Source organism: Mirounga angustirostris, unplaced genomic scaffold, assembly GCF_029215605.1.
Source record: "Mirounga angustirostris isolate CCGP_5_RB_7025 unplaced genomic scaffold, mMirAng1.0.hap1 SCAF_14, whole genome shotgun sequence".
In the NCBI taxonomy this organism is placed as follows: domain Eukaryota; kingdom Metazoa; phylum Chordata; class Mammalia; order Carnivora; family Phocidae; genus Mirounga; species Mirounga angustirostris.
Window position 1 is genome coordinate 1,082,599 of NW_026991722.1, and position 25,324 is coordinate 1,107,922.

Consider the following 25,324-nt stretch of genomic DNA (forward strand, 5'->3'; position numbering starts at 1 on the left):
TGTCCACTCAGGCTGACCACTGATGCCTCTTCAAGGCCACCGCCTGTCGTTTCTCTAGGCCAGATGTTTGTAGGCCGAGCACCATGCCCACATCAGCTCTGTCTTACGAGACACAGAGACTGGGAGACACGGCATCAGATCGACATGATAATCACTGGCCTCTGCTGACATTCCACGAGATCCTTGGGACCTCAGCAATGTCCACTCTGAGTAGAGTGCACACCGAGCCTTCTCCTCCTCTTCCCTTTATAAAGGGTCGGTAATACACTTTGGTTGCATATGTTCCGTTACTCTGAGTTTGCTAATGCTCGACACTCCAGAAAGGAGGGAAGCAGAGCTCCCTCCAAAAACAACAAAAAACCCTCTAAATAAAAAATCCTCATTAAAGAATATTAATACTCATGAATTAAGAAAAACAAAAGGAGAAATTGCCTGGAACAAATTCAGATCACCCTTTGATCCTGTCCACGGACACGTACGAACGCCTGCTCCATCACACAGAGGCATGGGGACCGGAACGGAGCGTGGAGCCCACAGCCGCCCGTCCAGGTGAGCCGGACCCCTGTCAGCCCCGGACAGGGTGCTCACCTGTTCTCCTGTTCTCCGTCGAAAGCTGGATAATTGTGGGATACCGATTGGCACCCAAACTATTTTTCAGTGCGATACACAAATTATCATATGCTGATAGCTCTTTCCTTCCCAAAAGAAAAGTTAGTGTGAAAAGGTGGAGATTAAACAAAATAAAACCACAGGCTGGATTCATGGCTTTTTGCAAGAGGCCATACTGTTTCAAGTGATTTCCTAGAGAATTAAAATGCAACACAGGTTCGAGTATGAACGCAAACTCCTATGGACAGAACAACTATTATTAGACATACTTAAGTTTTTAAAAGCCACCTGTGGACATAAATGCAGTTTCCTTGTGTAAATTTAAACATTTTCACCTTCAGCATTTTGTCCTCAAAAAGTAGAGGCGTCACAAGGATATTCAGAGACACCTATCAGACCAAGACACTCTTATCTTACTTGTTGGCCAGCCCTGTGGGAGCCACACTCGTATTTTTAACTTCTGTGGTCGAGTCCCCACCTCATTATGGAACCCTTAGGGACCAACGACCTCCCTCGTGGTCCCAGGAACTCGGGGAGCATCTCGCTCCCCCAAACCTGTGTCACAGAAGGTCCCATATGAACAGTGTTGGGACAACAGGCAGCAGCCCCACGTTTTCAAAAGTCAAGTCATAAGGCAAGACAAAACCGGGGGTCCAGCGTGATACCGTCCTGATTCGCTCGTGTGGTGGTTTGTATGTGTGCAGTGTATACCCATCAAGAAAGAAAGGAAGGAAGTACGTGAAAACGTTAGCAAAAACAAAACAAAACAAAGCAAGCCAGTCATGGGCTTTGGGTGATTTTCCCTTTTTTATTTATTTGTATTTACCACATTTTCTACAATGAACATGAAGTACTTTGGAAATTGGAAGGGAAATCTTTTCAAAGTGAAATTTCATTGTGGGAACATTTCATTTATTTATTTATTTTTAAAGATTTTATTTAGTTATTTGAGAGAGAGAGCAGGAGTGGGGTGGGGCAGAGGGAGAAGCAGGCTCCCCGCGGAGCAGGGAGCCCCACGTGGGGCTCGATCCCAGGACCCCGGGATCACGACCTGAGCCAAAGGCAGACGCTTCACCGACTGAGCCACCCAGGCGCCGCTTTTTGTCTTTAATTTTCACGAGTCTATGACAAGTCTTGGTGTGGACTTGGGTTTTTGTTGCTGGGGTTCATCCACTCGGCTTTGTAGGTTTGTACCTTACCAAATTTGGACAGTTTTCAGCGACTATTTCTTGGAGCGTTTTCTTCAGCCGGCCGTCTCTCCTCCCCTCCGGGACTTCGCAGCCTGGAGCCTCAGCTCTTCTGGGGGAGCCGCGCGGGCCCCCGAGGCTCCGTCTCTTCAGTCGCTTCTCTCTGCTGTTCAGATGGGGCCACTCCTCTTGTTCTAGCTGCCGCCTCCCTGATTCTCGCTCTGTCCCCTTCTGCTGCTGAGACCACCGACTGTGCTTTCTGTCATGCCTGCTGCAAGGTTTTCATTCTCAAGCTTCTGCTCGGCTCTTTGTGTCTTCTGCTTCTTTGCCGGGTGTTCTCACGTAACATTTCGTGGGCCTGGAGTTCTTGTGGCGGCATCTTTGCCCGCGATGCTCTAACATCCGTGTCAGGACTTCTGTCACCTCTGCCATCTCAGAGTTGACGTTTATTCAGCTTGAGACCTTCCTGGCTCTTGGTAGGACGAGTGGTTTTCGACCGAAGCCTGGACGGCTTCACATCACGTTGTGAGCATCGGGACCTTATTCAGACCTTGTGCTTGGCTGTCTCTGCCCGGCTGTTCACCAGCCGCCCAGGTGGATGCGCCGCCTCACCTGTGCCCGGCGGGGAGAAGTCCAGGTGTGCACTGGCCTCGTTTGGCAGCTGCGTGGGGGTGGTCATTGCTGCCGCCAGGCCGTGGGGGCTCCGGCTGTCCCCCGGGGTCACCGCCAACACGAGGTGGGCGGGTGTCCACGTTACCACTGGGGAGGGTGGTCATTGTCCAGAGGTTGCCTGTCCTGCTGGGCAGCCCCTCTCCTGGTCCTTGGGCTGGAGAGAGCAGCTCTTCCGGGGGCTTCTCCGTCTCTGCCCTCTACTCTCTGGGCGGCCAGCTCTTCAGCTCTGAGTCTGGGGAGGCCCGGGGAAGTCTCTGCCCAGCTGGTCGCCTCCTCCCACCCCCAGGGTCTTCTCGGGTGTGCTTTGCAGGTGTTCTAGTTATTCTGGAGGGAGAGCATGACACCTCATCTTCCCGGAAGCCGGTTAGCACTGTTTCCACATCTCCTCTCACCCGTGCTGGCCTTTTTTAGCCTCCTAATCTTTTGATTGACAGAAGTCCTTAATTTTGATCATTTTGTCCCCCTTTCAGTTAGTAATTTTTATGTTCAGTTTTGAAAAACCTTCTCTTGGCCCATAAACGTATTTTAACCTGTGGAATTTTCTAGCAGATTTATTACTTTACTTCTTTCATTTATGCCTACATTTCACCAGGGATTGAGGTTTTGGTTCGGCATGGGGTACACAGAGCTCAAGTTTAAGTTTTTTCATCTGGATGCTCAATTTATGACCGAAGCAGCTGGGCAAGCAGCAAGGGAAGGATGCTATGCTTAATAAACAATGCTGGTCACGGATATTCATACAGCATCCACAAACGCAGAATGTCCCTCCCTATATTGAGATCTTCCACTTTGAAATTCAGGGTTTTTCGGATTTTAGAAAAGTAACCTGGTCCACATAGCATTTGCCACATAACATTGTTTGTCCCCTTTGTTATTTGAGAGAGACAGCAGGAGAGGGAGAAGCACATGTACAACCACCGAACACGCAGGCGCCTCTGTGTGTGTGGACACGTGCAGTGTGCAAGACCCACAGGCATGCACAAACACACCAGTGTCCCATAAGTAGCTTCACTTTAGTTCAGGTCAGGTTCACCATCAAATAAATTTTAGAACCACTTCGGATTTCCAAAACACTTCACATTTCTCGACAGTAACAGACGTACATCTGCACTGGGAAGGGCGCCGCACGTTTTCCTCTCTGACCCATGACAACAAAGTCACAGCTTCTACGAAGCCGAGTCACCCCAGTGACAACAGGCCCCCCTTCTGCTGGGTGGCCTCCTGGGGCTCTCGTGGGCACAGAAACGCAGCAGCAGGAAATACAGTGATCCCTATGTCCACACCCTTCCAGGCAGGCTCCTACAGAGGACTGGATTTCACGGCATTTCCCATGGAACATTGCTCATTTCACATAAAAAAGAAAGCAGCATAATTTGTAGATAACCCCCAATGGGAAACTTGGCAATTTAATTAAAAGCAGCTCTTGAGGCCTTAAGTATTTTATTTTTCATTGTCACAATTCTGGAAACCAACAGCCTAATATGCCAAGGGAGAGATGGGCAGCTGGTTTATCCTTAGCGGAACTTTCCTGAGAGTGTACCCAAACTGGGCTGCACAATTTGATTTGTAGCAATAACCCCAGTAGCTGTTAAGTGAGAACTTAGTATAATCGCTGAACTTTTGGACATAAGTTTCCTATCAAGACACCAGCCACACTGAGGTTCTCATTGTGCGTCCCTAGCTTGATTCCAGTATCTGTGCTTCCGACATCACATTTGCTTTGTTTCTGTCCTTGGTCATAAAGGGAATATTTTTAAGTTGATGGTCCTTTATCTCTTTTATCATTTTAAGCTTGTTCAAGTTTCTTGTAAGTATACTATCAGATGATATTTAGACCGTTCTACATTAAAGCCAAGCTCATATTCAACAACCGTACCCTAAAATTCATCTTTGGAGACATCAGCGCAAATGGTTTTTCTAGATTCTCTGAGTGTTACTTCGATATCACAAGGTTGTGGTGTTTGCTGGTCTACCGATGTCGTGCCACCCGATGGCCACCGTCGGTGGATCAGTCCACCACGCTGCATCAGGTTTCCGAGCGAGGACGCGACTGTAGAAGATGATCCGCTGTCTGCAGACCCAGATGCGCTCCAGAGCGCCGGCCGGCTTTGCGCGTCACCACGTGCCGTGTGTTCGGAACCATGTGCGACCTTGGGGTGCACTCTGCTTACGTGTTTTGGGGAAGCGCTGTCTTCTCCTTTTACAGATATACGCGTATTAAAAACATCATGATGTACACATATGGATATCCCCAAATATTCCCACACGGTCACACGATTGTGGGTGTTTGCTGCCACGGCAATTTGTGGCTTTAGTAGACACGCTTGCGGAGTGCAAGTAAGGTGGAGTAACATTTCACGACCATATTTTCTAAAAACAGGCATCACTTATCTAAGAAGAAAACTTTCATGACATAAATATGTATTTAAAGCACCAGTAAAAATCGTGGTGGGTGGATAATATGCATTAGGCAAACAATCATATCATATCGGTACCAGAATCCTCTAAACGTTCCCAGGAGGGTCGATTAAAGGTCACTGTTTTGGGGATTTGAATGCCCTTGTCACCCGGCGGGGAGTCGGTTGGAGGTGCTCCTCTAGCCGAACACCAGTTGTAGAGGTTCCCTACCCGGGGACGTGGAGGCAGCCGACGGCTGTTACCCAGAGACCGCGAGGAACCACTTTGGATGGGTTTCTAGTGGAACCGGCTGGCTCCCGGGGCTCGTGGAGATCCACCCTGCGTGCGCCTGCAGGTGACAGAGACTGCTAGGAAAACCAAGCAGGGCCCCGAAAAGAGGTGCAGGGCACTTCCTGGCTCTGTCTGTGTCTCACTGTCGCCGTCCGGCGTCTGGAGGCCCCCCCGGAGCCTCTGGCTTCTGTTCATGCGGGAAAGGGCTTCTGACCCGGGGCCACGCAACCCCCAAAATATATCTGCACGCTTATGTCTGCGTGTCGTTTCTGTATTTCTGAGAGACACCCACTAGCTTCCCTCACAACCCAGGATGGAGGACGAGACTCGGCTCAGTTCATTTTTAAAAATTAGTTTAAATAAAGGTTTATTTTAGAGCAGTTTTAGATTTATCGAAAAATTGCAAAGAAAGTTCAGACCATTCTCCATATACCCCCACATCTAGTTTCTGTTACTAACATTTTATATTGGAATGGCATGTTTGTTACAATTAATGAGACAATGTCGATACATGGTTATACCTTAACATCCATACTTTCATCAGGTCCCTAGTTTTTTCTACTGTCCATTTTCTGGTCTAGGACCCAGGTTACTTTGAGTCATCAGGCAGGTTGTGCCTTTTCCTTCATTCTAGGATTCCTAGTACCAGCAGCTTAAGATCATGTCTATTTTTTCAAATAAGGATCCAGTGACGTGGATTAGAAAAGTCAGATTAGACCATGATCCTGCAAATCCCTGACATGCCAGGATTCACATCGCTGTTTGTACTTAGCTCATGATTCCTCGGGGATGGGAGCTTGTGGACCCAGAAGCGTGTTTCATTCCTTGTCATGCGGGATCCCTGACAGTGCCCAGCAAAGGACTGCCTGGTCAGCCTTTGTATTTGGCTGGCTTAGAGAATTCTTCCATGTCAGTTTCTTTATAAAGGGGAGTCCTCCTCTGTTCCCGTAGGATAAAAGAATAACATTCAAACCTGGGTTCTGGGCCTGAGTTCAAATCCCATCGCACACTGGCCTCTGAGCACCAAACGTCTATGCTGAGGTCTTGGGAGGACAGTGGCAAGGCTGCGTGTTGGGAGACACTGGGGAGCCCTGGCCGGCTCGCAGTTCCCGGGGCACGCAGCATGCTGGTGTGTGCAGAGCCTCACTCAGAGCTTGGTGTAAACAGGCAGGTTTCATCACAGAACCTTGTGTTTATCAGTACAGATAGGTGACTAGCCGATTGTTTAACTTGGTGGGGACGGTGGAGACCCTGGGCTGGGTGGGTGATCACAAGGAGAAATGACGACAGGTGCAGGAAGGCCTGAGGCACACAGAGGTGGAGGCAGGTACTGGGTGGCGCGGAGACGGTGTCGGGCAGGACATGAGGGCCCGCGGCATTGGCACCTGCCCTCTGCTGTGGACGCCGCTGACAGGGCCAACTGTTTTCTTAGGATTTATCCAGTCACCGTAACTCACAAAACAACACCTCTTTGGGCAGAAATTTTTCTTAGTAATGGGAATGAGAGCAATAGGGAGAAGCATGTTCTAAATAGTGACACTATTGGAAATGCTTCCTTGCTTCATGCAGCTGTTGGATTTCGTTTCTTTCTCTTACAAACCAAACTGATTCAGCATGAAAAGTCATCTGTTTGGAAGGAGGCTTCCATCACCACCGTTCTGAGAAGGTGAAGTAGGCCATGACGGTTGTGAGAAAGACCGTCGGTGCTACCGTCACATATTTTAGCTGGTCTAGCCCAGTACTGCGGTGGGTGCCCTGTTTCTGTTTTGTTCTGCTTGCTTTGTTCTGTTTCAGGACAGGACATCTAAGAAGGAAAATGGGTCTGAAGACCACATCTGACTTATGTGTCGGGGACAGCAGTCCTAAGTCTGGGTATTTATTCCGATTTTTAGGTAAGAGCCAGGTTCTATGCCTTTCTACCTAATAAGCGTCAGTCTGTATTTAAAAAGGACTTGACAGTAGGGGCGCCTGGGGGCCTCAGTCGTTAAGCGTCTGCCTTCGGCTCAGGTCATGATCCCAGGGTCCTGGGATCGAGCCTGCATTGGGCTCCCTGCTCAGCGGGAAGCCTGCTTCTCCCTCTCCCACTCCCCCTGCTTGTGTTCCCTCTCTCGCTGTGTCTCTCTCTGTCAAATAAATAAATAAAATCTTAAAAAAAAAAAAAAAAGGACTTGATAGTATAAGAAATGCTTGCTTAAATACCCATTTTTACCAAATGGTTGCACTTCCCGTAAGATGAAGGCTTTTGTGGGGTCAGGTTGAATTTCTGGTGGAAGACAATTCTTAATGGATACCTTACGTTCCTGCCCATCCCGTGAGGGAGGCACCAAGGGCTTTGTTCTAAACCACCTTTTCAAGATGTTTGTACAGTGAATGGCACGAGAAGATGGGGAGTGGCAGGCTGGCTTCCAGCTTTGGGGGGCAGCGACAGTGCCTTCCTCGGGGAGAAGCATGGGCCCTCCCTGCCTGTTATAAAAGGCTCGGGCACCCTACACTCAGGGTTCCCTCCTGTGACCAGCTGTGTGTTCTGGTGTCGCCCTCTGGCAACCGGGGCAAAATGCTGAGACTCTGGCAAATAACAAGCTGTCGTTCATCTCGACTCAGGTGCCTGGGCTCTCCTGTAGCACCTTGAACCAGTGCTGGGCAGCTTGTGAGCTGGGGGGTAGGTAGATGCTCAGATGCTTCACAGTTGGTGACAGTACCTACCACCAGGGGTACAAATGGTATTCAATTTGCAAAATACCAACCTGCATGATAACAGTTATCGCCCTTCGTACTGATGGGAAAATTGATTCAGAAAGGTCCAATGACACAGAGCATCTCCAAAGCCATTTAAGCGCAGAGGGGAGTGGACTCTCCCACCCTCTACCTGTCGGCATCTCATGGGCTGTGGGTCTAGAGATTTAGAGAGAATACCAATGTAAATAAAGGGACACGAAGGTTTAGCTCTGGGGGAATGTCCGTGGCCTCTTGGAGGGGCTGTGATGCATGGCCACGAGGAGCCTGCCCGTTTCCCCGGGCAGCTCCCTGCAGCCCAGCTCTGCCTGGGGTTGCGCCCAAAGCAGCTCCCCTGACCAGGGCAGGTACCTTTGCTGTTTCCAGGTCATGAAGACCAGGCCCCTCATAGTTTGCACAAAGTGGCTGGACGCCTGCTTACTGCTCTGCCTCTCACTCTGGTTTCTCGCAGAGCCCGTGCTCGGGGGAAGCGCTAATGTCAAGGAGAACCATGATGCTCAGCTCTTCGCACTAAAAGGAAACAACAAAACCAGGCACGGGGAAACAAACAAACAAAAACCAAGCATGAGGTGAGCATTTGTTTTTAGCTCAGCTGCTCGAGGAGAGACGTGGGCAATGCGTACGGGAAGTGACAGAGACCAACCTCCCCTCCCAGGCGGCCTCCAACAGGAGACCTCACTGCCAGGGCCCAGGCAGCTCACAGACTCTTCCGCCCAGGTTCACAGCTTTCGGTGGCAGGCCTTCCTGCAGAACTTGGGAATTGTGCTTGCCTGTACTGTGCAGGAGGAAGGAGGAAGTGAAGCAGCCGAACTATTGACACACCAAGAACATTGGCACTGTGGCCTGGGGCAGGGGTGCAAACCCAAAAGGCTACGGAGCAGGCGGGCACATGAGTGGGCCAGGTGTGCAAACACTGTTAAAGGAAAGCAGCAGTCCCACGTGAGGATGGCAGATGGCGTGCACGTGGCCTCAGGGGCACGCGGGGAATGGCTGGGTGGAAATCTGATGTCCTCTGACGTCTCCAGGACAACTGCTGGTCCCGGACAACAGATCCGGACGACGGTGCCGTGTAGACGAGCAGGCCGGGTATCTCCAGGTATGGTCCTTTTATACAAGCTAGAAATCTGGACTTTGGGGTAAAATTCCACAAGGAATCCAGTTAAAAACAATGATGAAACACGGTGGTTAAAACAAGTGCACGTTTGCTCGCTGGACCCCACCTGTGTAGCGGGACAGAGATGGGGAGTGCTGGTCACTCCACCATGAGCGTCGCCTTGGGGGAATAGGGTCTCTGCAGGTGTCGTTGGGTACGATGAGGTTGTGTGGCTTAGTCTGGACCTTAATGTGTAGGAAGAGGGAAATCTGGAGACACAGGGGGCGGATCACCACACGCAGACAGAGGCAGGGGTCGGGTGACACTCGTGCAAGCTAAGGAATGCCAGTAGCCCTGGAAGCTGGACCCCGCTGACATCCTGATTGGGGCGCCGGGCTCCTGGGACTCTGAGAGGGTAAGCACCCGTTGTTTTCAGCCCACTCCGGGACTTTGCTCCAACAGCCCCAGGAGCCGGTATGAGGGGAGACGCCTAGAGGACGAAGCGCAGTCAGGTGGTACAAGGAGGAGGGAGCCCGCAAGAACAGGATAGTATCTAGTGCATAGCAGTCGGCAAACCGCCATGGGGGCACCTTGGTTGTGGCCAAAGTGATAGTGTGGAGCTCGGGGTTTCACACCTTGGTTCTGTGGTCCACGTCTGGGAAACATGCACACTGCACTGATCTTTGAGATTCATGATGATCATTAGCTTATTTAAGGCTCTGAGAAGTCCTGCAGCAAAGAAAACCAGCTTAAGTCTTTCCTTCAAGTGTTTTCCTGGATGATTTGCTCCCAGGCCACACCCTTGCTCAGGGCTGCAGTTTCTACTCTACAGACACGCTGTTTACGGACACTAAGTAAATCATCTGGGGGAAGCAAGTGGAGCAAGAATTTAAGCTGGAGGGCTTTTCACCTGGATATTGTAACTTTCAGCCAAAACAAACTCAAAATTAACTGGGCCAACATTACAATTCCAAGTTAGTCAAGGATTGGTTTGGGAAATACCATTTTCTTTTTTCTTTTTTTTTTTATTTTAAAGATCTTATTTATTTATTTGAGAGCAAGAGAGACAGAGAGAGCGAGAGAGCGCATGCGCGTGTGAGTGGGAGAGAGGGAAAAGCAGGCTCCCCATTGAGTGTAGAGCCCGATGCGGGGCTCGACCTCACAACCCAGAGATCATGACCTGAGTGGAAAGCAAGAGTTGGTCACTGAACCAACTGCACTACCCAGGCGCCCCAAGGAAATAGCATTTTCTTGATGTTGCCCTAGAACTAAAAGAATAGCTAATACAGAATTATCTAGGCCACCTTCGGACCCAAGTAAGTCAGGAAGATTTGGTACTAAGACGAAGCCTTGAACAAGGTTCTTCTCAGAACAGCCTTGGTGTTGAAAGTGCCACAAGCAGGCTCCGAGGCAGCTCAGAGTTTTCACGATGAACAGACGATACCTGTCTGTGTCTTGAACGACCGAAGAAGTGATGGCCCAAGTCCTGTGAAAAGTAGTAACTGGAGGGTTGACAGCATGCTTGGCTCGCAGAGTTCCCACTCAGCTAGTTTCTAAAGTGGTCTTTGAGCAAAATACCCCTGCCTTGGTAGTCCTGTCACGTGGCCTGTTCCACGAGAGACCTTCTGACACAATTCAGGGTCTGGAAAACTTTGTCCTGGTGCCTCTTTGAATCATTGTTTCCAGGCAAAATTCCCATTTTTTGTACCGTAGGAATGTGTGCGTTCCTTTCTGTCTAGACAGCTCCTCCCGGCACAGCCCAGGAGGACCCATCTCTGCTGGGCGGCTGGGACCCTGTCAGTTTACTTCAGGGTTTAAAACAAGTTTTACCATTATGAAGAGGGTTTTGGTTCTGCTGTTATTTCTATTATCTAGAACATGCCCAATTGCTTTAATCATGCTAATGTTTACCAAACTCATTATATATTTTCCTCAACAACCTATTATACCCATCCTGCTGAGGAAAAAGACTTCTGGATCTCTGTGTAGGTGAAAGCTAGATTTATTGCACCAAAGGAAAGCAAGCCGGGGTTTGAAAATCCCACTTGTATAGGGCATCAACACATACCTTCTCTCATAATCCACAAAAAGCTACTGTTTCTCTTAGATTGTGAAAAATACAAAAAGTATGTATTTGCCCGGACAATTGTTTGATTTGGGGCTATACCTTGTGTAAAGGTGATTGATCAATGAAATATCTCCTTCTGAGTTTTGTTTATAATTCTTTTGCACTGAATTACATGTAATTTCAGAAGTCAAATGGTCACTCATTAGAATGGGATGCTTGCCTGTTGGTATTAAATGTGGCCTTCCCAGGATCTGATTAGGCCAGAGCTACAACATTATACTTCTGATGGTTTTCATCTACTTAAAGATTAAACATTTCTGCAGGACAATCCTCTTTTATTTTAGCTTTCTCAAAGTCTGATCTATTTCTGACTCTTGCACTAGCTCTTGTTGGACAAGTATATCTTGCCATTTCTTTGGTATAGTTAGACCTACTCTCTTTAATTTCTTATATGAATTACAAATAATCTTCCAATAACCCCAGGAACATATTTTAGTGTTTACTCTTAAGTGCATCTCACCTTAAAAATTATTGCATTTCATCATTTCACTGCCAAGTAGCAGATGCTCTTTCCCCATGTATATTCATCATCCAAAACCAATGTTATTGGGGCGCCTGGGTGGCTTAGTCGTTAAACGTCCTTTGGCTTAGGTCATGATCCCAGGGTCCTGGGATCGAGCCCCGCATTGGGCTCCCTGCTCTGCGGGGAGCCTGCTTCTCCCTCTCCCACTCCCCTGCTTGTGTTCCCTCTCTCGCTGTGTCTCTCTCTGTCAAATAAATAAACAAAATCTTAAAAAAACCACAAATCAATGTTATTAAAATCCTTCACCATTACATCAGAAATGCATGCATTTGGTGAATGATTCCTATAATTGAAGCTTCATTAAGTTTGTTCCAATATATTTAAATTCAAATAGGAATCACTCTTCTTAATATCTAATAAAGCTTCCATCTCAGGAACTGCAAAAATTTTAATTAATGTATAAACAATTCTAGTATAAAGGAATGTACGTCTTCATTTAAAAACCAGACCCCAAACATAAAATGTTGAAAGAATAAATACAAGGGATGTATCATGGTGAATGAGCACTCAGGAGTTGGTAACAGCGCTGGCTAATGCTTCCATAGAACTGATTACCTGCCAAGCATTGGCCCGAACTCTTTACATGTGAATGAACTCATGTAACTTCCGATGAGCCTGGGAAGCAGGTGCTAGGATGGTGCCCATTTTACAGAGGAGGCAAGTGAGGCACACAGCTTAATCAACGTGCCAGCTAGTAAATGCTGGAGCCCAAATTTGAATCTTGGCAGACTTCAGATTTTCTGCTTTAGCCTTGACTCCTTATTAAGTAACCCAAAGACTCAAAAGAAGAGAAAGCAAGTGAGAGAGAAAAGGAAAGCTCTATGCAGACAATGATGTTTGTCAAACGTTCTGGCCATGACCACTCCATGTAGAGGTCCTGTCTACGCACAGGCAGATACAAACTGGGACTCATCGTTTCAACTTGCCTGAAGCCTGACATTCTCTATTCTACTTTCCTTCATTGAAAAAAGTGCTGGTTTAGGGTCGTCTGTGTGGCTCAGTTGTTAAGCGTCTGCCTTCGGCTCAGGTCATGGTCCCAGGGTCCTGGGATGAAGTCCCACATCGGGCTCCCTGCTCTGCGGGAAGCCTGATTCTCCCTCTCCCACTCCCCCTGCTTGTGTTCCCTCTCTCGTTGTGTCTCTCTGTCAAATAAATAAATAAAATCTTAAAAAAAAAAAAAAAGAAAAAATGCCTGGTTTAGAGCCACTAAATTGATTTCATGACCCACAAATGGGTTATGACTCACACTTTGAAAACTACCACTCAGGTGGAAACCCTGAGTAACAGAATGAGCATGCGGAGCCATTTAAAAAGGAGAGACATCTGTACAAATTCTGAATTCTTATTCTGAAGATGATGGACAAAAACTTCAGAATCAATTATTCTAGCTTTCAGGTCAATATGAAACAGTGGTATGGATTAAACCTGAAGTCTCAAAAATTCTAACATGTTAACAAAATACTTAGGTTAAATTTTTGATATGGGCAACAAATAAACAAAACACCACAATTTAGGATTTGTAATTATTTCTTAAATTGTTGTCAATATAAATGATGAGCAACTTAGTTTTTGATTTATCTATATTACATTTCAGAACATTTTTAGGCAGTGGGGATAAAATATTCTACTGATAATTTTTTTGGCAAGAGACAAAATAGCCCCACATGATCTGCTTAAGAAGGAAATAATATTTAAGAATATTTAGCATATTCCTCACATTCAACTACATAATGTTACATAACGGAAGTATAAAAATGCAAAGTAAAATACAATCTCAGCTGATGAATGGGGATGACAATTCCCTAGGGCAACAAAGTAAGTACACGGAGGCAAATGGTATCTAACCAGTTGACAGTGGTATCAGATGGAATTGTTGGTAAGTGTAGTAAGAATAAAGGCCACTTGCACAGTTCAAAGTGTATGAAAGGTTCAGCCCTCAAAGCAAGCCTTTTGGAGTCAAATATATAAATGTGGCTCTGGGTTCATAGCAGTGTTCAACGATGAATGTACATTCAAATTTGACCCTAAGACTTAAACCCAAGATCAGATTCAAGGTTCTAATAACTACTGGGTTATAAACTCTTTGAACCAAGAACAGTTTCAAAAATATTGCATTACTTCAACATTTAATTTTAGGCTTATATGAAAATGTTTCAGGAGCCCACAATAGATAAAAAAATTACATGCCTAGAATTCACTTATTTTTGACAGCTGAGTCCAGTGATGGTTACAAAGTATCTAGACTTTGGCTCAATAAAGCAAGTGCTAGAACAGACCATCAATTACAGTAAGAATAACACACTATGATTATAACGGAAGCAAGATACAGTGTAACTTTAATGAATGGAAACACACCATCTACTTTGGCTGTTTATTCATTCCACGACCAAAACAGCTACTGAAATTTCTGAGTTTCTAATTTAGAAAATCTTAAATAGGGAGAGAACGGTTTGGACAAGCCTGGCTAACAGGTTTCAAAAACTCATTAGTCCTGTAAAATTTCAATTTATCCTCTCGAATTTGCAAGGCTTCCAGCGCATTTACCAATAATACCCTTTTCTTTTCAAGTTATCCTCACCTCCATCTGCAGTTCCCCATATCATTAAGCTGAACACAGCGATGTGACCGCAGGGATACTGCTCAGCATTCCCGACTGAAGCACAAGAAGGGGGGTGGAAGATGTTCAGGTTCTTTGGCAGGTTGGCTTTCTTCTTGGTTTACCCACACTTCTTTAAAGTTCTGAGAATATTTCTGCATATACAACACCAATTTCAGTTCATCAGCACGTTTTGTTAGACATGGACCATGTGCCCCAGGAAGGTGAGAGCCCGGGTTAAGGAGCGCTGCTCTGGTGAATACAAGATTAATCCCGCAATTCCTGGCCCTCCGTGGGGTCGTCACCAAATGTGCAGGGCCTGCCTTCCACACCCCTCAGCTCTGCACGGCTCTGGCCATCCGCACCGGGCTGCATCACTAGAATGACACAGTGGACACGGAGGAGTGTGAGTGGGAGGGACACACAGCAGGTGACTGCTGCAATGGGACAGAAAGGGCACACAGGTGTGGTTACCATGCTTGGTGGCCAAGCCGCGAGGGGCAGAGCCCCCAGGTGACAGGCAGGGAGGCCTCCTGCACGGACTTTGTCCCAGCTCTAGCCAGAGGCCTGCTTCTGTCTGCTTTCACTGGGTCAGAGCTCAGCGGCGGACCCCTTGACTCTGTACCCACGTCATTAAATTTAACTCTCATGAAGGACTCCAACATTCCCTTTTGTGAGGTTGAGAGTCACCCCCAATTTCTAGATGCGTGGACCCCCGAGTCTTTGGGGCACTGTCCCCCACACCTGCTGTGCTCCCTCTCAGCTGGTCACAGCAGAAGCTGCTAGTGAGCAGATCATCCATTGGGCCTGGACTGGTGCAGTGCCCCTGCCCGGCTCCCCTCCTGTGCTTTCCGGAGGCAGCCCCATCAGAACCCTCATCCTTGCTCTGCTCATAAATAGTCGATGGCCCCTCTGCAGGAGGGATGGGTCTTGAGGACATGAGGGAGCCACCCTGGGAAGAGCCAGGGGAGGCATTCTGGGTAGAGGGAGCTGTCTGGTAACAGTCGTTACCATGCTGGGTGGGCTGTGGACTTTAGCCCGGGGAAGCACAGAGGTGGTACCCTAACCCTGTTGCACAGACCCTGAAATTAAGACCTGGAGAGCATGGGTCATGGCCACAGTCAGAGTTGAGTGTGAGTGCAGGTCTCTCTGGTCTGAAAGCCTGTACTCGACAGGGATGGCCCGGCATCTCCGTCTCATGGGTAGCAGAGAGTGTACCGCAGGCAGAATGGAGGCCCTCTGGAAGATTCCACCAGCAGGTATCAGTGGGAACCCATTGGGGGCAGCTGGTTTTGGCTGTCTCTCATACACACCTACTTTTCTTAGCCTCTTCCAGCAAGGGGTGGCCATGTGACCCAGTGCTAGTCCAAGAAATGAAAGCAGAAGTCTGCTAGGTGTACTTTGTGAAGAGATGGGCTGTTGACTTCAGGCCCCATGCCCTCTGCTGTTCTTTCAGCTGAGTGGAGCATGAATGCAATCCCTGGGACAGCAGTGGCCACCTTGGGCTCATGAGGGAGCTGCATGAGGACAAAGCAACTACTAATACCACTGGTAGCAACCGAATCAAGCCCAGCAACTGTCGAACCCTGGACTTCACACGAGAAAAGTAAACCTCTTTTATTTTATTATTTTATTATTTTATTTTTTTGAAGATTTTTATTTATTTGACAGAGAGAGATACAGCGAGAGAGGGAACACAAGCAGGGGGAGTGAGAGAGGGAGAAGCAGGCTTCCCGCTGAGCAGGGAGCCTGATGTGGGGCTCGATCCCAGGACCCTGGGATCCTGACCTGAGCAGAAGGCAGACGCTTAACGACTGAGCCACCCAGGCGCCCCGTAAACCTCTTTTAAGTTGTTAGATGGAGTTTCTGTCATTTGCAGCCAACTGCAAACTTAACTGTAGGAGAAGGGCCTGGGGAAAAAGACGGGCATAGGACCCGGGGCCTTGGGTCACGTTGAAGATGGGCGTCTCCTGTTCACAGCAGTGCAGGTTCAATCCTGTCCTTGTGCGGGACCCAAAGCTTCCTGTTTCCTCTCTGTGCTTAGTGCTGTTCCGAGTTCAGCCACATCGCATTCTATTAGAAATACAGAATCCCAAGCCCCACCCCAGAGCTGTTGATCCAGAATCTGCAGTTTAATAAGACCTCCAGGTGGTCTGGATGAATGTCACCGTTTTGCAAAGCCTGAGTGTGTTCTGAATGCTGAACACCACAGTCTGTGCTTTGCCTGGTCTGGAGGGAGGCTAGCCGAGTTTGGAAATGAAAGAACCTCTGCGCGGAACTCTGACGAGTGGCCAGGACTGAGAACTCTGCTCTCGTCACAACATCAGCGGTACACAAATCACCCCGGAACCCAGAACCTCAAACCCTACCCCAAGCCTCTGGGGTGGGCCTGGGAATCTGTGGTTTAAGCAGCCCCAGGTGATTCTGATGCACACAGTTGCAGAACCACCAATAAGCTCAACAAAAGACCCAGTAGGAAGGGGGAGGGAGGTGTGCATTGTAGAGGGTGAAGTAACACCGAGCCTCGTGTGGTCTTAGCACAGGGATGTCTCCTAGCTAAGCGAGGTTGCCTGAGGGCAGGTATTGGATATCAGTGAAATTTCCACTCTTTCCAAGAGTACAGGAACCATCTATCATCCATCCATCCATCCATCTATCCATCCATCATCCCCCTAGCATCCACCCATCCATCCCTCTATCATCTATCCATCCATTATCCCCCTATCATCCATCCATCCATCCATCCATCCATCTATCCATCCATCCATCCATCATTTCCATCTATCACCCATCCACCCATCATCCCCCATCAATCATCCATTCATCCATCCATCCATCCATCCCTCATCCCCATCTATCATCCATCCATCCACCAACCCCATCTATCATCCATCCATCATCCTCCATCACCCATCCATCATCTATTTTTCTATCTATCTATGTATCTATGTATCTATGTATCTATCTATCATCTATCATTCATCCATCATCCATCCATCCATCAACCATCTTTATCACCTACCACCCATCATCTATCCATCTATCTATCCATCAATCAATCATCTATTTTTTTTTTTTTTATTCATGAGAGACAGAGCGAGAGAGAAAGGCAGAGGGAGAAGCAGGCTCCCAAGGAGCAGGGAGCCCTATGCGGGACTCGATCCCAGGACCCTGAGATCATGACCTGAGCCGAAGGCAGACGCTTAACCATCTGAGCCACCCAGGCGCCCCATCAATCAATCATCTAATCAATTAAGTCAGGAATGTTAAAGAAGGATTGAACAAATGTTTTTGCTCACACTGATCATCCTTAAAAGTCCCTGGTACAGACCTTTGTTGTTTGAACCCCTTTCTCTACACTATGGGGCCGTGTACTATAACTTGCCCTTAAGTTTTAGGTTATTCTGATCTGTGACCAGAGCTAACTAGTCTGGCCCTTCAGTGAGTGGACACTCCATATTCAAATGTCCTGTTATAGGTTTTCAGCACCTTGGAAAAATGCAAGTGCTCAGACAGTGCAACCTGTCTGAACGACAAGGCTGATTTCAGTCACACGGCTGATGGCGCGGCTGATCTCAGAACTCGGAGCAGGAACCTACAAGCAGTGCATTTAAAATAAACATGTGACATAACTGGGCAACGTGTGGGAGAAAGCAGTGTTGATTCTCACCTCCTAAAACAATTTTCTGCTCAAAAAGCTTTCCTAGTTATTCTGGACAAACAGATATTCACTGAGCTGAATTAAACTGCACCTCCTTAGAAAGTTCTTACTTCGAGGAGTTACCCTCTCAGACACACAGAGCTTATCAACAAGGTAGATGTTTCTACGACATATTAAAGTAAAGATCAAAACAACTTAAATTCTTATCACAGACTGCAAGAAAGATCCAGATTGGGGTTTAAGAATATTTGTTAAAGTGAGCTTTATCCAGAGCCAGGCGGTGCCATTTTCCTGCAAGATGCTGTACTGACGTTCTCTCTGTAGGTCGTAGATTTGGGGTATGGTGACATTTTCTTTCTGTGATTACAAATACTCTTTTAAGGCACTCATAACTTTTCCATAACCGACAATTACTCTCTCAGTGCTCCCAAAGCCAATCCAGCGAGGACGGGCAGAACGCGCCGACCCAGCCATCCTTCAGTGCTGGAGCAAGGGGTGGGGGGGCCCTGCCACGGTCGGTCCTTTCTGTCCCCTCCCCACCCAGGAGCACGGGTGTGTTTACCAGCGGGGTCGCCGAGGCCTACCTAGGTAAGGCATCACGCGCACTCTCGCATTAGCTTCTGCCCGTCAGCCTGAACACCTCTGAGGAAACTTTGAGTCAAACGGAAACCGGCCGCCAAGGGAGGCTGTGAAGATGCTAACTCATCTGAGTTTCCCTTTTCAGGGCTTGTGAGAAACCCTGAATTTGTCTTCAGTTAAATACCAAGACCAGCCATGATTTCCATTTCCTGGAGGACCCCCGAGTCTGTGTTTCTAAGACTGAGTATCTAATTCGGGACCCCGGGAGAAAAAGACCACGGGGCACAGAGCTTAGCCTGAGGGACCACCCTTCCAAAGCACCGGATCACGACTGTGGCTTCGAACCTGCTCTCCTCGGCACTCCTTGGCAAACCAGCTGACAAAGTGCCAGGATCGAGGCCTGGATATGGCGGAAGACACAGAAGCACCGTCCCAGGAGACACGTTTGGGATGAGAGGGCAACGCGAACGAGCGTCAATCTAGAGGGTCTTTCAAAAGGCAAGACCCGATCGGGGATGGAGGATTTGCTGGAGCTACTAACTTCAACAACGTGCCCCACTTTTCAAGTCCTTTAAGAGGTACTGAGATGACAAAGAATATGCCTGGCGTTTTCCTGAGGAAAAACGAATCATTTACAAATATTCGTGGATAAAGTTCATTTTCCCAAATTGCCTGTAGCTCCTAATTGAAGATCTATGAGGTTAATGCAGGAAACAGGACTCTGAGAGGTGGGCAGTTTTTTCTGGTTTAAGTTGCAACTGCTCTGACTCTCAAGGCTGGTGGTTTCCAGGCCGGGTTCTCCCATTGGTTGGTGCTCTCTCCTCAATAGGCAGCAAATAAAGATGTGGCTGTTTCTCAGGTGAGATCATAGGCTGGTTCGACTTATTTTCAGCGTGTGTCTACAGATTGATGCCAAATAAGTGAATAATCCCCTTAAGAGAGTGCCTTCACAAGGCCTGCTTCTTCGGATTGGTCAGTGAAATCGTTTAAAGCCCCAAAGAAGAAACACTCTCTTCTCCGTGGCCCTGGACCCAGCCCTCCGAGGGGCCTTCGGGGTGGAGCTCACCCTGCTGCCTGTGCCCTTGATGGAAGCACCACGTACGGCACTAAAAATCACAAAACACTGAATTAGAGAGGAAAAGCCTGAGAGGGACGAGCAAGGAAATGCTGGGGCTGCTCAGTGTTCGCGCACGCTGTCACCAGAGGACTCCCTGAGGAAAAGCACGGCGGCTCTGGGCTTACTGGTGAAGGAAAGCAGACTTAAAATTCAAAACCTAATTTATCTTTAAAGTATTTAAATGTGTGGGAAGGTTTCTACACACTTTCCCCTTATGCATCCCTACGACTCTTGCCATCTGAAGTGTGGAAAATACTGTTTCTAAACCTGCTGGCTCTTGTCAGCGGTGGTGTTCGTGGGAGGGCGTGACGGATTTCTTCCGGGTAATTCTAGGTCAGAACAAGAGCTGTTTTTAAATTGTCCTTCATACAGCAAATAGGATTATATATTCTGCATATAATTAAAAAAATCTGCTAGTTAATAAAAGAAATATAAGACTTCTGTCTTAGACATTATATTCTTTATTGTAAAGTTATTAAAATTCAGGTGTCCTTTAAGTTAAGCTAGAAAGGACACAAAGCACCTAGAGCACCAGGATGGCCACTGAGGGACAGGAATCCTACTTCATTCTACAAACTCCACTTTATAGGTCATTTATAGGTCATTCTATAATTTAATATGTATATATATGTGTATCATACCAACTTAGAAGGCGTTCAAAGGTTTCAAAAATCCCCATGTTCTCAAATAATCACATTTGGAATTGCTGCGATCAGACATTTATTTCTACACTTGAATCACGCACGGGGAGTGACTCACACTGACGCGGGAGGTCGGCTCCTCTCTTCAGGGCAGGGCTCCGGAGCCACTGGTTTCCTCTCAGGGACGCGAGGAGACCTGGCTGAGGACAGCTGTGCAGGCTCGCGGACGGGCCCTGCCTCACCGCTGTCCTCGTTATCTCCCCCGGGTTATTCAAGTGCTCAGGGAAACACTGAATTCAGTCCAATCTGTCACACTTCCAAAGTCAGACCAAAAAAGGCAGACATAGTAATATTTTAGAATTTAATAATTCTAATTATTTTTTTATTTATTTAATATAGAATTATATTTATTAATTCTAAATTAATAATTTAGAAAACCCACATTAATAGTTTATGTTCTTTAATATCTTACTGAATAGAACAGTAAGAAATAACCATCGCTTTAAATGGCATACTCTTCCTAACATGGATACGTGTGTGTGTGTCTATCGTCTTGGCAAGGACCTGTGTGTCTCAGGGTGCCCTACACGCGACAGAAAGCACAGCATTTGGAAAAGACTCTTTTCCGATAGAAAATGCAGTAAGCATAAGGTTCACAGAGCTTTCTTTATTTTACCTTAAATATAGTTGAATTTTAAAAAGCTTCAATAAATTCAATGATTTAAAATAATCAGAGATACCAACACATTTTTCATGGTCCAGAAATGATTCCACAGATTTTCTTTAGCAAAGTTACTTGTAATAGAATTTTCATATTTATATTCTTAGGTAATCATTTGTATTTTCTCTCTATATAAATACTGTCAATTTGTCTAGTGAATTCTGGGAGGAAAAAGGAAGGTATACATTAGTGGTAGTTCTTTCAAAAAAAAAGAAAAAAACAAAAAAAGAAAAACCACCCTGGATTTTAGAAATGGAAAGGGTTTTAATGCCCCCAGCTTCTACCGTTGTAGTAGGTAAGGGAGCAGAGTGGGGCCGGCCCAGCCCAGTGCACCGGGCGCCCTTCGCTGTGCCCCACGGAGCCCGCTGGCCCCGATGGCGCAGGGCACTGACACCCCAAGCCTGTTCCCGTGGAACAGAAGTGTGGGCAGAGCCAGGAAGCCACCTCTGGTGGCTGCACTTGAAAGTCCTCCCTCCGTGAAGGATGCCCAAGTTAACACCAGGATTTCCCCGCTGCACGGAAAAGAAAATGGGAATAGAATTTTTCCCCTCGTTTTTGTATAGAATATTCTGGAGATGGAATTTAACAGAGCTGAAAAATCAGCCTATAGACCCGCCCGTAGAAACGCGTCATGGCCTGTTTCTCCCCGAGGCGCTGGGTCAGAAGACCTCTCAAAAGACACACAAGTGCCTGCCTGCTCCTTTCTCAGCACCAGTCATCAGCCAACGAGCCCAGGATTTTAACACGACAGACGGAACCCCGAGGCCCCCAGGTGGGCTGGGCTGCTGGACCCGGGGTTCCACACAGGTGACTTTGTCACTCTGCCGCAAGCATGCCCGGGGTGGGGGGGAGAGAAGCGAGGGGTCTGGGCTTCCGTGGCGTTAGACACAAAAAATACAGCCCCGTGGAGCGGCTGGGCTGGAAACGCACCCGCCACGTGGTGATAGAGACGCTGGCCGCCGCTGTGGGAGGCTCAGGTCAGGCCGGGCGGGCGGCGGCAAGCAGGGGGACCCGCTGCCTTCACGCTTCCACGCCGACAAAATTAAACAGTGCCGAGTTTAAAAACAATTGCTTTTTAGCCCTTCAGCAATACTTTTTAATTAGTTTTAAATGTTAGTGGTTCCTGTAATGAACTTAGAATAGAAATATATTTAAATAAATAATTTTTAGGGATTGTTGGCATTTATGATTCTTGGATGCATGGTCTGAGCGCACTAGAGTTGACGTCAGGAAGAAGTAAATACCTGGGCTTGTTAAGCTGCAACAGCCCTGGATTTTTACCCTGGAAATCTTTTTGAAATAAGTAGGTCCCATGTTTCCTGCGTTTTAATTTATATTATTTCAAACGGCAAGAGCCTTTACTTCCTTACCATTTTAAAAAACAGATTGAATTTACGGTCTTACTGAGTCCGCTCTTGTTTGCTAATTTCCATCCTAGCACTGAAACCAACATGGGTTGGCCCCTAAGGTTGGGATCTGGGCTGGAAGGCTGGCCCGGACGGGTAATTCCCCCGACACTTCCCAGGCAAAAATCACTGCGGCTTCTAGGGGCCTGGGGTGATTGGAAAAGGAAATGGGTTGGATATGCTGAAATCCAGGCGCTATTACATTTTTTAAAATTTTAAGTCCTATCAAGTGTTACTGGTGAGGTAAAGCCTCTTTTCAGTAAAGACATCCTCCATCTGGAGCGAGGCGACAGCAGGTGCGGGCAGCCCCTCCCCTCCCACGCCCCACCTGGAACGGGCCTTGACCACAGCGATTTATTTCTCAAGTGATCCCAAGAGCCAATACTTTCACTTAACGTTGACGATGGGAAGGCAATTCAGAGTGTGGTCATTTTGGGACACGGCCGGCAGTCTCTAACGAGGAGGTAATTTCTACTACATCTTCGTCCATCACAGATGTAAAAAAAAAAAAAAATCCACCGTTAGGAGGTTGCATTTTTATTTTAGAAAAAAAGTGAAAAATAAAAATTTCAAGACCAATCAAGATACACGTAGATATTGCTTAAATCTAAGCTGTCAACCCTCGTTGACTTTCCTCGGAGAAACACCACGGATATGACATCCACCATCAGCGACCAGAACCTCAAATTCCACGGTTTCCATTCGAATAATCAAGGAACGCAATTCAGAAGTCATATTACATCCTGCATTTTATTCATTTCCATATGACAAAAATAGTAACCTAGTCTAAGACATCCATTTCAATCAGTAGATGTGTCGAGCCACAGATTTATCATAAAAAATATTGGATCTCGGTAAGAACGCCGGCTGGCTCCGGGGGCCCCAGCCCTACGTGGTGCTGCAGTAGAAAAATAGTCTCTCTCTCGACCACGCAGAGAGGGACGGCCTGGTCCTGAACACAGAAGGGGGCGCGCCTCGCCATCCCTTCACGAGCCATCTTATTTACAACACTTTACATTTCTTTTTTAAGTTATATACACATCCTTCTGGGATAAGAGAGAACACTACATGGTACCAAATCCTAACCAAAAAAAAAAAAAAAAATCACACCATAAAGGACCATAAATAATGAAATCATTCCACCGCGGACACAGTAGTGCTGAAGGGTTCGGACAGGAGGAGACCGCTACGCCGGCGGAGTGAGGCATCTTCAGGACACGACGACGTGGCACGGTGAACGTGGCTGTGGTCGCGTGGGAAGGACTGTCCTGTGTTCCTGTTTTAGCTGAGAAGACACCGCTGTCCGGTTCCTGCTCCGGGGCATCTCGGGGCCGGCGCCGTGGGAGGAGGCGCGCCGTCCCAGACTCCAGCACACTCGCAGCGCACAAAATGAGGTAGCACAACACCGCCCGTGCGGGCCCCGACCCCGACCCCGACCCCGCGCCCGCCAGCGGTCCCCTTCCGTACGCCAAGCCGTTTAAACAAAGTCAGCAGCTTCAGACTGTATTTTGAGCGATCGGACGACATTGTGCTTTGTTTTCATCTGAGAAGATAATAAATAAATCAGAAAATGTCCCAGTGGTGACTGATTCTACTGCCAGACATCGATCTTTCTGTCCAGTTTACTGTACATGAGATCCGGTGCTCGGAGGCAGTCAGAATCCTGTCTGGGTGTGAGAGGACGGGGAGGCTGCGGGAGCACCAGACCCTCACAACGTTCTCTGAGCCCGCTAGCTCCACGCGGTGCCACGGTCCTAGGATTAATTCATCAGAGTTGTGTTAGGGGTGGTCAGGGTTTTAAATGGGCTTTGTAGAGAAGTTAAATAAATCATTTTAATTTAAGAAATGGCAGGCCCTAGTTTACTGAGGAACAGACAAGTCTTGGTGGCTTTTCTGTTTAAGTGGCATAGATTTCTCATAGTGTTCCACCTTAAGACAAAACAAGAAACTGTGACAGTTTTTTTCTTCATTTTCCTTAAACCAAAGTACTATTTATAAAATACTTTACATCTTTTTAAGTTTTCAAATTATAGACAAACCTCCCTAATACAAAATACTAAAAGTGCAATAGTATAAATTAAGAGTTCGCAACCACATTATACAAACATTACCTTTTTATTGTACAACTTTGATAATGTGAACTATTTCCTCACAACTGCTTATAATGTTGTGAATAATTTACGGTGATGCTCATCTGTAACTTGTTCCCAATCACTGGGCTACAGACCACACTAGGGAACAATTGTCCACATAGCAGCTACAAACATTTAAATTAAAAAAAAAAAAAAAAAAAGGAACAACAACAAAAAAAGGCTTGTCACTGACAGGAACTTGCACACGAAAGCATGCGGTCTTTCCCAGTGGGACTTCACAACTTGCCTGCATTGAAGTAACTCACTTATTTATAGTAAAACAAACTCTGCTTTAAAAAAAAAAAAAATCACATAGCCAGATGTATTCTGCAGTACAAAAGCTTCCTTTAAAGTTGGGGCTGTATTATCTGTTACCCGCATAATCTTAACATTATAAATACTACAGACGAAGGTACTGCCAGAAGACAGCGCTGGGAGTACCGGACCACATCCTCAATAGTCTAAAAACAGAGTTCAAGTTTCTAACCAATTCGAACAAAACCTTCGAGTGAGTGTTGCTGGGACACGCAGGGGACCCCTCTCTCCCTCACGGGGGTTATTGGGTTTTGGGAGGAACGAAGTGGATGTGGTTTGAGCCCTTTCCATTCCCAAGGCGGTTTTACAAGGACTTCTCTTTTTGACTTAAATTTATTTAACAGGTTACAGAGTTCCCAAGAACAGTCAAGCTCACCGTGGAAAGAGTACCATGCAGTGCGCCCGAGACAACCTTCCAGCAGCCACACAGTGAACGCGTTTTCCGCCACGGGTAACATCTTAAGGGGAACCGGGGCACAGGGCCTCGCAGCCTGGTGGTCGCACTTGACATGTGTGCTCGGGA

General features: G+C 47.2%; 1 long non-coding RNA gene across 1 annotated transcript; it reads left to right on the plus strand.

Moving 5' to 3' along the window:
• The first annotated feature begins 360 nt into the window (after positions 1–360).
• On the plus strand, positions 361–25,269 carry LOC135362443 (uncharacterized). Its single transcript, XR_010407145.1, has 3 exons — positions 361–549; positions 8,341–8,985; positions 25,146–25,269. It is a non-coding gene; the product is annotated as an uncharacterized LOC135362443 (long non-coding RNA).
• The last annotated feature ends 55 nt before the right edge of the window (positions 25,270–25,324 follow it).